The 12326-nt window shown below is 40.8% G+C and overlaps 1 long non-coding RNA gene across 1 annotated transcript; it reads right to left on the bottom strand.

Annotated features, from left to right (window-relative positions):
• Positions 1 to 10043: 10043 nt before the first annotated feature.
• LOC117558144 lies at positions 10044 to 11378 on the bottom strand. Its single transcript, XR_004570803.1, has 3 exons — positions 11308 to 11378; positions 10477 to 10585; positions 10044 to 10378 (listed from the first exon to the last, which is right to left on the bottom strand). It is a non-coding gene; the product is annotated as an uncharacterized LOC117558144 (long non-coding RNA).
• Positions 11379 to 12326: the final 948 nt, after the last annotated feature.

Here is a 12326-nt window from a genome sequence, read left to right as displayed (position 1 = left end):
GCGGCTGGAGCTAGCCGGATAAAGGACTGGGCCGGATCTGTCGTTTGTTTCGCCTGTTTGTGTCCTTCAGCAGCAGTGAATAAACTCTCTTTTTCTATTCACGCCCTCGTTTCTGTCGCGCGTTTGTTGTGGCTGAGAGCCAAGCCATGACACATGACAGGGAAGCCATGATTGATGGGTTTTACAGACCTATTCCTCCCACATCCTTAGTGGTTGTGGATGAAAGTGGCCAATATGGACTCTGTGAAGTTGAACAAGGTGGGTTCAAATCATTTATTACATATTCTCTTACCATGGTTTCCTAATGTGCACTACAAATACAGCGGCATAATTTTCACCATGTCGGAAGTTTGCTTTAACTGTTAAAGTGTCTCTATTTTAATTTACTATATGTCCTAAAATGCATATGAATCTCTGAAATTGTCTTTGCTGCAGTGTGTCTGCTTCCAATTCCTCCACCATCCCAAATCAGCTTCTGTGGTCCAAGCCAAGGTTTCACCATCATCCCAGGAAAGCAGACCTTGTTGGTAGGGGTGCACCGAATGGGAAATTCTTGGCCGAAACCGATACCGAAAATAGGAAACAGTTGGCCGAAAACCGAATGCCGAAAGGCCGAAAATTATTAATAGAAATATATATATATATAATGTATACATTTTTTACCAATGTTGTTCAGCTACCTGATTATGGAAATAGACATGATTATGGAAAAACTTAACTTAAATAATAATCACTATTATGGGTCCATAAAACATTTATTCAGCACTTTTGAATGCATACAGTACATTTATATATGTCATGTATTATTGCTAAAAAACATTATATCGCAGTCTTAGTGTCGCCAACTCGTTTCTAATATGCAAAGACAACAAATGTATTTTCGATCAGAGGAGATCTCTCTCCCCCGTCTGTGTGCGAGGGGGCGGGGCAGTTTACACACACGCAGCTGCTACATGCAGCGGAGCACACTGCGGAGATGGCGGAGAGAACGCGCTCCGAGGTGTGGTTAAACTATGCTAGCAGCAAGCAACACACGGAGTTAACTCCATGATACAAACATGGGTTAATGATTAGAGGAAACTTGAGTTATTTAGTTTGTTAAAATTTCATGCTATTCTGTTTACAGTCTGTCATCAGATTACTTAATACGATTTGTTAAAGGCTCAGGGCAATCTCGATGACAAAGGTCAATGTTCCCCCCCCCCTGTGAGCCAGCCGCGAGCATGGTCGCCGCGTCTTTATTACGTCATCACAACAAAACGTTAGGTTACCAACGTAAGCCTGTTCTGACATTCGGTGATATTTTTTCGGTGCTAAAACCCTTTCGGCCGAAAGCCGAAAGGGCTTTTTTAACCATTTTCGGCCGATAATTTTCGGTGGCCGAATATTCGGTGCATCCAGTGCTGGAATTGGGCCGGTACTCACCGGTACGCAGTACCGGCACTTCTGGTTCTGACCCATGGAGTACCGGCACTTCTTGCTCAGTACCGGCATGCTGGCGGTACTCCGGTACTCATGCACCGTGCCAGTACTCAACACTCTCCCGCCGTTCTTATTATACATCCATATATATATATATATACAGCCGCCCGGTACTCAGTAGATGCGTCATGAGGTGCCGAACGGACATTCTCATCGCTCTAACCGCTGGAGTTTCACAGCGGCTGTCAGCTGTTTACTCCTGTCATTCAAACAGAACGTGCTGGAGAGGGGGCGGGGCTTATCTTCTCCATGTAAATACTGTGGTGGAAACGACTATGTCAAAATTAACCTATTTGACCGTGATTTAATAGTAATACACGTTTAAAAATAATAATAATAATAATAATGCCGAAGTAACAACATACTGAAAACTGTTAGTAAAACCATGTTTTAATGCTTTACAATTTACATACCTAGATGCACGTGTGTTGTGTTTATGCAGTGCAACTCCCACCCAGTGGGTGGCTATGTAGAGTGATAGAACAGAGCAGGCACGCCCCCGAGAGAAGGAAATCAAGTCACGTCACAAATTAGCATTTCTAAAATGTTAGTGTGGATTAATAAAAGTGCAAAAAGACAGCGGTTGTCGCCGGAAGAAACTTCAAATACAGAGAATGCTGTGCCTGTGTTGGAAATTGTGTCTGATGGGGAGCTTTCTTTGGTTGATCCTCCTGCTCCAAGTTCTAGTGCATTAGCATTAGCACTAGCTCCGCCGCCTCCTCCAGAGCCTCTAACGTTAGCTGCTGCTGGCTCAACTGCCACCACCAACACCGGGCAAAGCGATGCACCTGACTGCTGGACAACGGACCAGGTGCAATATTTTTGCAAGACCAATGCATGGCTCCTTCTTAAAGATAAGAAGCTAGGATGTCGGATATGCAGAGATGTCAAATCTTTGGGAATACACACTGGACAAGGACTGAAACTGTCAACTGAATGGGGTGAGTGTGCAGTGTCTCATTTCGGTGTTGACAAGGGCAAACAACAAGCTAGCCTGAGAAAAAAAAATCAAAGAACATAAAGAATCACAAGCCCATGTAAAAGCTGCTGACATCCTTACATCTGCTTCATGTGAAACTATTCAACATCAAGTGCAGTCTATGCATACATCTGAATTAGACACCACTATCAGAGTTTTTCGAACGGCATATAAAATTGGCAAACATAGCCGGCCATTCACAGACATGCCAATTGATTTTAATGTACAGAAACTGAATGGGCTGAACGTGGGCAGGGTTTTGCACTCCAATAAAACCTGTGGCGAAATCATCGACCACATAGCTCATGAGCTGAAGAAAAAAATGGCAAAAGACATTACAGAAAACCAAAGAAAATTCTGTGTTTTGGTCGATGAATCTACCACTATTAGTGGTAAAACAGTGCTTGTTGTGTGTCTACGCTCAGCATTAGCTGATGCTGAGCCCGAAACGTTTTTTTGGGAGCTGATCGAGTTGGATGGAACAACGGCTGATGACATCACAAAGGCGTTAATGGAGTGTCTTGGAAGAGATTTTAACGAGGACTTTTTAGGTCAGTGTTTCGTTTCTTTTGCATGTGATGGGGCTTCAGTCATGCTAGGGAAGAGAACAGGCGTTGCTACCCAGTTGTGTAGTAAATTCCCAAGCCTGTTTGTGTGGCACTGCTCCAATCATCGTCTAGAGCTGGCAGTTGGGGATGTGGTCAAGGAGGTCTCAGGGCTCAATCATTTCCAGATCTTTTTTGACAAACTCTATTCCTTGTTCCATGCCTCCCCCAAAAATCAGAGGCAGTTAGCGCAGTGTGCGCAAGCAGTCGGACAGCGTCTTCTGGTGATAGGGCGTGTTTTGTCCATCCGCTGGGTGGCTTCAAGTGAAAGGAGCGTCAGAGCAGTCTGGGAAAACTACCGAGTGCTTCATGATCACTTCACAAATGTTGCAAACGACACGAGCAGGGATTCAAGAGACAGAGCAAAGTACAAGGGCCTGGATGATGTGCTCACATCTGCAACGTTTGTCAGCAATCTGGGACTGATGTACGATGCGCTCACAGAGCTCAGCGACCTCTCTCGGCAACTCCAAAAAAGAGAGATGACACTGCCTACAGCAGATAGGCTCTTAACTCGAGAAATACGAGTTTTTGAATCCATGGTCACCATGCCTGGCCCACACATGACTACAGTTCATACAGCTCTAGCTGAGAAGTCCTTCAAGGGTGTTGCCCTGCGTGAGAATGGCAGGCTTGTACAGATTCATGCAGGTCAGTTTTTCCGCAGTATGGTAGAGAATCTGAGACACAGAATGACTTCCACAACCTCCTCTCATGTCAGCACAAGAGAAATCCCATTACATGGCCGGGAGGCCCGGGACAATCAGCTAATCCAGGACATGAAAGTTATCCATCCTGGAAGTTGGCCTGAAGAGGAGTTAGACGTACAGTATGGGGACGTAGAGGTGCTACGTTTGTGCGAAGTGCTGAAAGTGGACAGAAGAGAGGCTGTTCAGGGCTTTCGCGAATACAAGGAAACCAGGGCATCCCGTACACCTGCTGCCATGGAGCCTCTACTGAAAGCAGTCCGAACCATCACTGTCTCCACTAGTGAGTGTGAGCGGGCATTCAGCTGCATGAACGATATCCTTACTGCAAAAAGGAACGCTCTCTCTGTCAGCCGACTGTCCAGCCTGGTTTTCATTAAATGTAATGGACCATCACTAGGACAGTTCAATCCGGAACAGTATGTGAGGTCCTGGCTGGCAAAGGGAAGGAGAAGTGCTGATGAAAGAGCCTGTCCAGCTCCAGCCCCTGATACTGATGTCCCCAGGCCTTCTGGAGCCTTTTCTAACAATGTGAAGTATATTGCAAAGCAGCTCACCCAGTGAGAAGACTTTTGGCATAATGTGCCGATTTGTACAGATCCTGGAGATAGAAGGACTTCAGACCAACCAGGGAGTTATCTGATCAGCTTGGTGTTCAATGTAACTCTTTACCATGGCTCAGACTTTGTTACTTGCAGTTACAGTTTCTCATTTTAGATTGTGCAAATTTTGCATTTGTTTTTACATGTTCTTTGTTCATGCTCTTTATCATTTTTCTGAGTTGGAAAGTTAGATTGCATCATAGTTTACTTTATACATATTTGTATTCTTCAGTGGTGAAGTATATTGCAAAGCAGCTCAGCCATGTGAGAAGACTTTTGGCACTTTTTCGTTTTTCGTTTTCTGAGTTGGAAAGTTAGATTGCATTCAAAATGTACAGAAATACTTAATTTTGTTAAAGCTTTTTATAAAAAATGCTTCTGACCAGAGCTTTGTTTCCTTGTCATTAATGTTGAACACCACCAGAGGGGCTCTCACCTGAAAGGTCTCTGCTTCATGTGTCTTCAGCAGAAGATCTAGACTTTGATTGCTATATTTTCAGTTAATATTGACCTTACTGAGCTTTAGCCATATCCGCTGCCTATCATAAAAAATGTTAAGTACAGTGAACCTTTCTAAAATATACAGTAGTAAAGAGACAAACCCACCAGCATTATAGTAGCCAAATTCTTGTTTGTGGGCTGTATATATAAAATTGACTTGAAAAAGTTGCTGATTTTAGAGTACTGGCACCTTTTTCATTCCAATTCAAGCACTGGGTGCATCCCTACTTGTTGGTGACTCTCAATGGTTTGTTCTCACCGGAAGACGATGTGGTCAAGCAAAAATACAGGATTACTATTATACTTTTGTCCTGCGTTGCATAGATACCTGTCAAATTGCACATTTATATTTGTTGTCAGGTCCATACAACGTTTGCCTGCCTTCTGTGTGCTGTCCAATTTGTTCCACCAAATGGTCCCCAAGCATAGGTGACTTGCTTGGATACAAATACTGGCCAACAACCAGCAGCTGCAACATTTTTAAGTTTGATGTGTTCACATCATTCGAGCAAATGAAATTGGCCAGCCCAGCATTATCCCAGCAAGTATTTATAAAAATGCTTGAACATCGATCGCTTTCCACAGAAAGGGTAAGAATAAAATGTGGTTTTCAAGATTTTTGAATAACAAACTTCCAAACTTTTAATTAACCAAATGAATACCATTCTTGTTTCCAGACAGGCAGAATTTGTAGCGATACCTTCCACAGAGTCTTTCGGGAGTTTGCCTTCTGTAATTACAGACAAGAAGATCTGGTGGAGCCCTTTAAATGCCCAGCATGCACACCAGACATGCTGGCTATTGCTGTAGATGGCAATAGAAAGCATTACGGCTTCAAGAAGTCCAGAGGGTCAGTGAAATCATATTCTCATTTTTGTTGTTGTTTTATTGACTAAGCTGAATGTCTTTGCTGAAATGTTTAACTTTCCCCAAATCTACAATTTAAAATATTTGGTTTGTGGTGCAGCTTTTGCGGGCTTCACGTAACGCCCATATTTGCCTATAAATAGTCAAAGAAATGCCCATTCATTCATTCATTCTGACTGACTTTATGAAGAAGATCGCAGGAAATGACGACAGAACAGCTAAAAAAGACATCTCACACCGTGTCAGATTTTGGTTATTTTGGGGAGGTCGAGATAAATCATTGTTTGGTGGATGCAGTTTGAACTAGAGTAGCAGCATGAAGGTCGGATCGTCACCAAAATAAATAAATAAGTGGTCCGAAAAAGGTTCATGACAAAAAAAATACACATAGCCTTCCTCAGGCAGTGTGCTTGTACCGGGGACAGGAGACCCCCCTTGATGAGAGACTGTAAGAAATGATCGGGGAATCCCTCCGGAGTGGAGTCATGACAACTGGATCCGAATTATGTTTTCGTATTTGGTGGTTTGTGTCCCAGCTGTCGATCAGCTGTGCGCAGCGTCTCCACTGCAGCAACTCTATATCCACCAGTTGGAAATACAACTAATGTGTTGTTATATTAGCTGTACAATTTACCACATATGGTGTTCTTAGTTTCCATACCTCCTGTGTTTTATGAGCGACTTATCAAGTCTTAGCAAACGGCATAAAACATGATTAAACATGGTAGTATATAAAACCATGCTCGTACAACCTATAGAAATGCAAAACCGCATCATTTATGAGAAAACATTTCATAACATTAACACAACATATTCGAGGTGGTTTTAAATAACATATCCGTATTTATTTATTTCTCCAAGTTATGTTTTTGTGTGCACTGAGGAGTCTCAAACAGGCATTTGTTTAATAATTTTAAGATTGGCTTTAATCAATGTTTGAAAATGAATTCTTCATATATGATAAATGAGAGGTAATATTTTGTTTATGGTATTATTTCCACATATTTCTCTCCATTCTTCCTTCTGCCAATGGTGTCGCAGTTTCTCGTCTGTCCCGTTTTTGTGCTTAGTGCGTACGCATGGGTTAGAGTTTGCGTGGAGGACTGCACGTTTTGCCGTCAAGTTAGTATTTTATAAATCGCAAACATTTCGTAGAAACTGGCGTACGCCATTTTTTGAGCGTATATCCCTTTATAAATGAGGCCCCAGGACAGTAAAGTGTCTGCCTTTGTCGACAAAATCAGGAGCCAGATGACGAGTGTAAGAATCTATTCTACCAACTAACCCTTTATTTCTTTTACTTAGCACAGGGTTAAATGTAACAGATTGTGTCTATTCCAGAAAAGTTGTGATGTTTGTGGACTGGCAACATTCACAGCTTGCAGAGAAACCTCATACAAGTCCAGGGCCAAGGTGGATGAGGAAGGCCTGCAAATAGCTGTGTGCAGACATGGCATCTTGCTACAAGGCCTAAATCACTACCGTGAAATATATGCCTACCCAATGTTCCTGCAGAAGGAGCTGGCTGAAGTTGCGAATGCAACATTCTTTTGCATGGATGTTGCCTGCAGGTAGTTATAACTATTGCAACAATTCGAAGTGTTTGTGTCAAATGTGTTATCTATTTAATTCCTGCACATCCAGTAGATATAAAGCAAAAAAGCATTCATTTGGATAAATGCTGTTGTTGGTTACAAGGATTTTACTGGTAATTTGAAGGACCTGGTTTATCTTTTTACTATTATGCCATCATGTAACTGGAAAAGCTAATTGATTTAGTCATTACAGGTACCGGCCTTATTTTGAGAAGATGGCAGCGAAGTTGCCTGAGCTCCAACCACTTACAGAGATGAAACTTGTTCTCTCTGTAATGCACGCCAAGGCCTACACAGGCAAATGTGAGGTACAGTATGCAAGTTAAACATTTGTGTCACTAGATTCAGATGTTTTAGAAATGTTAGTGCACATAAGAATATCATGTAGTATATTCTATGCAAGCCTGTGGAATAATTGTAATAGTTACAAATGTTGACAAAATTGTTACAAAACAGACTGTCACAAGGATAAGCTTCCAAATGTAGAAAATAATGATTGAACAGAGCTTCAAATAACTGCAGTTGTGACATTGTAGTTCAAAGCATAATTCAATCTCAGAACATTTTAACTTTCTGAAATTGCTCCTGTTAACTAAAGATGTACAGTACAAGAAATGATAATATTGAACTAAATCTCTAGATCTTATTGTTTATGATTCTGAGCAGGTGAAGTGGGGTGGCAGAAGCCAGGAAGGTGCTGGAAATACTGTCGGAGAGGAAGTGGAACAAGTTAACAGCCTCCTCTCAAGGGCAGCTCTGACAACAAAATACATGACCAAATCAGATTGGTAGAGGAAAACAAATTGTTTTAAGCAGTGCCACATTGTAAAGCTGATATGAATTTTCTGAAGCTGAAGTTTGCAGCTAGAGCAGATATGATAACCGTGCTGGCTATGCAATGGAACCACAGGAAGGTGGAGAATCGCCACAAGACACTGGCAAAGAGATTTGTCAAAGTAAGAAGTCCATACTGCATTTCAAAATGTACATTAAGAATATCTTAGTTTCTTGTTGTAGTCATTTCATTTAACACCATCCTTAGCTACATGTTGTTGAATTAAATGTATTCTGCAATCATTTCATTATGTTGGTGCTGCCATGGCACACTGTTCTGTCAAGAGAGTCTCTGTTCTGTTTGTTTTTAATAAAGCACTAAAGGTTGATTCATCTGAATCCTGCTTGATCTTTAAAAAAAAAAAAAAGGGACACTAAGGTGATACTTGCCAACCTTGAAGAGAAGGCATTTCATGTTGTTGTCTGTTCAGTTAATGTGCATAAAAGAATTCAGTAAAAAACAACCTTCTCAACCAACTGGAACGCATATTCACTTTTTCCTTTTCAACATTCCAACCATATTTTCTTCCCGCATCAGAGGAGTAAGCTGGTTCTGTTCCGAGGAGATCTCTACAAGGTAAAAGTTATTTAATGTCATCAAATGTTCGTCATAGTTACAGGTTATCACAAGACGCATTGTTTGCAAAAAGTTGAGTTCGCATTTGCCGTTACAACCAGCATCGTAAACAGCTGTCAATTTGTAAACATTGTCATTCACTCACTGGTGTTAGCTAGGATAAAGCTATGAAAATCATAAGGTGAGTTTATATTGATTGACTTGTGTTTAGCGTGTTTTTAATGTGAGTATTTGTAGAGCGTAAGTCCGGCAGTTGCTTGCTTTTGTGGTGGAACATTATGGGACATAATTCACTGTTATAGAGTGTGTGTTGCGCCACGGACCTGTTAAGGCCCTGACACCAAGCCCCCAGGAAGCGCGCCGGACTCAGATGAAAATATTCGTGCTGGCCAAACGGCGGTACTACACTTCCGTTTGGTTGCCAGGCCCGGAAACACTTTTTCCCATTGACTTACATGGGGAAAGAGTGGTCTGTAAATCGTTTAAACTAAATAAACTATCCAGTATGAACACTTATAGCCCTTATTAAAAACATTCGTTCCTCAAGTTGTAAAAATGTGCTAATAACGTTATTCTGAGAGTTATTTCCATGGATGTATAATAAGAACTGGATACAGCGTGGGAGGCGGGGCCTCATTAATTCCTATGAGAGTTGCTCAATGGCGCATGATGACAAAATGGCCCAACTTTTGAGAGAGCGAAACGTCACAGATTACCCGGCATGCCTGAGAAGTACCCGTATGTGCACTCGGAGCATGCGCAACTTTAACCACGCCGCCCAAAAGGCTCGTTCACATTAAGCACGTGAATTTGCGTACACGTAACAGCACCGCGCGTTCATGACAGCATGGTACTGGATTTATATTAACGAGGCGGCAGTTAGCAGCTAGCGGCTAGCTAGTAAATTATGCTAAGTTACACATCAATCGTTATGTACTTTTATATTACGCTGACATCAGGATCTAGTGATATCCAAGCAACAGAGCTTCATTTAGCATGATACTTGTGTGGGTTGTACATGAAACCACTTGGTAATATATAAAAATGTATATGTTGAACTTGAAGCCTGTTATGATCAATTGTGAGTTAAAACTTTATCTAAAAAGTAAAGCTGATGATGGATTACTGTGGTGGAGTTAAAATAACAATAGCCTATTTCTTTTTGAAATGTGATGGAGTAAAAGGATAGTAACTGTGATTATTCATGTTAAGTAGCCCACAAGTAACTAAAACAATTGCAAGTGTAATAAGAAGCTACAGGAACGTTAATCTACGTCGGTAATATTAACTTTATTTAATACAACATTTACGGTACAGATTTCTGTACTTTTAAGCCTCCTTGTTATCTGATATACTCCTGTCTGACCTGATAAAAAATGTTTCATTTCCTGTATCCGTTTTAAATTAAAAGCCCTCTAGCTTTTCAGTGTAGTCTGGCTATTAAACAAAAAACAGGGATGTTCACATACTTTTGGCTATATACTATGTGGTGTTACAATAAATACATTTTAATGCCCAACAAAAAAATAAAAAGGTCAAATATTACTTCTACTGACCACAAACTCTCTCATTGAGGTGTACACACAGCGCCTTGAGAAGATAATCCCGGCCTAAATCGACATCATCAACCTAAGTGAAGGGGAATAAGAAAATAAAGAATCTGTTTTGCTCAATGAAATGTGTACACTATTGACTCAATGTATAATTTCCTTAAAATGAATTCTTACTTGAGTCATGTTTGACATAATACAGTTCAGACGCTGGCCTATCTGTCCTCCTCTCTTCTCAAAAACCTTCAGAAGTTTGTCAGATAGCACATCCAGCTGAGAGAGAAATCTTGATTGGAGGGGCAGGGTTGTTATACGCTTAAACTCCGCATTTATCAAAGAAAACAAAATATCACAGTCATAAAAATCATGAAATCATTTCATTTTCTAATTATGTTATGATTGTAGTTGTGTGCTAAATGTATTTACAAAATCACATACCAGGCCTCAAAATGCTGCAGAGAAACTAGTCCATGCATTTGTTACTTCAAGGCTAGCTTATTGTAACTCTTTATTATCAGGGTGTGCCAAAAAGTCAGTTAAGTTGCTTCAACTGATTCAAAATATATTGACCAGAGCACGGAAAAGGGACTACATTACTCCTGTTTTGGCTCCATAGTGAGAATAACTTTTTATATCAAGTACGAACAACCAGGTTAGACTACATTACATTTCATTTAGTTTACGTTTTTTTTCCAAAGCGACTTAAAATAAGTATTACTGTAATGTAAGACTACATATAAGAAAGACTCTTATAGCGATTTCAACAAACAAAACATTATCCCTTTTGTGAAGGAGGCTTTATCGCAGAATGTTTGGCTTTTGTCTCTCACTTTCTGAATAACTTTTGCCTAATAAATCAGAAAATGTGTATATCCCTGCAATGTTTGCAGTATGTAAATGTTATGAATAAATATTCAGAAATTGTCTTAGACTTATACCAGTTTTCAATTAGTTAAAGATCAAGTTTAAATTAGTCAAGTAAATCACACAAAACATTTGAATACTCACCATTTACTACAGAGCCTTTGGAACAATGTTCAAAGCAAGGCTGAGGTCAATCTTCTCCACACCAATTACCTATCACAGAAAAACATATTTGAAATTATTTCATTATTCACACACAAATAAAACAAAAATGTTCTGCTCCTTAAAGGCGACATTTACCATTTAATTATGTACCTTTAGGTTAATATGAACCGACTTCGGCCGAGATGGGCGCCTCCAGTGTAAAAAGCTACAGTAGCCTATACTAATTAATGCAATGAGTACAACTTTGTACTGAGCCATACACATCAGCGTTGCGAGCTCATTTCCATTGCACTGCAGCAGCGCTGCTCGTCATGTGACGAGGAACAACCAATCACAACCGAGAAACATCTCAACTTCCGTAAACACAAGTGTACGGCAAATATGGAAGATAAGTTCATTTCACAGCGGGTGGATCGTAACCCTTACTTGATCTGTCTGGCATGTCCCCCATATTCATGGTATGTGCACCGCTGCTAAAATGTAACACAATCATTAATATCCTCCACTTTCCAGTATCAAGTGTCGCTTTCCGGGACACACCCCCACACACAATATTGTGTCTCTGTTTTGATCTGTGTGTATTTACGGTATTTAAATGAACACAGAGCGGATCAAAGCAGAGACATAAACACAGTTTTTTAGGGAAAACACTGCGGTCCCACAGACAATATTGTATCTTTAACAATCAACACCTTAAATGGGTAAAGATGGTCGCTTAACGTAAGGTAGGCCTACAACCTGCATCAGCGCCCTTAAAAGTCGGCACAAGAGTAGACATGCAGAGCCGGACCGACTCAGTAAAGTTCTACACCGCCTGACAGCAGACATGAAACAATAATTTAAAACAATACATATAGACATGCAAACATGCCGCAAGCTCATCCATCGGCTATGACTCCCCCCTCCCCACTGAGCTCGGTTTAATGTGCATAACTTTGGGCAAGGTTCATAGTTTTAAATATTGTAAATCAAGCAACTGCCGGTGTTGCAGTATAACT

The sequence above is a fragment of the Gymnodraco acuticeps genome, unplaced genomic scaffold (assembly GCF_902827175.1).
Source record: "Gymnodraco acuticeps unplaced genomic scaffold, fGymAcu1.1, whole genome shotgun sequence".
Classification (NCBI taxonomy): Eukaryota; Metazoa; Chordata; class Actinopteri; order Perciformes; family Bathydraconidae; genus Gymnodraco; species Gymnodraco acuticeps.
This window is presented reverse-complemented; position numbering and strand designations above follow the sequence as displayed.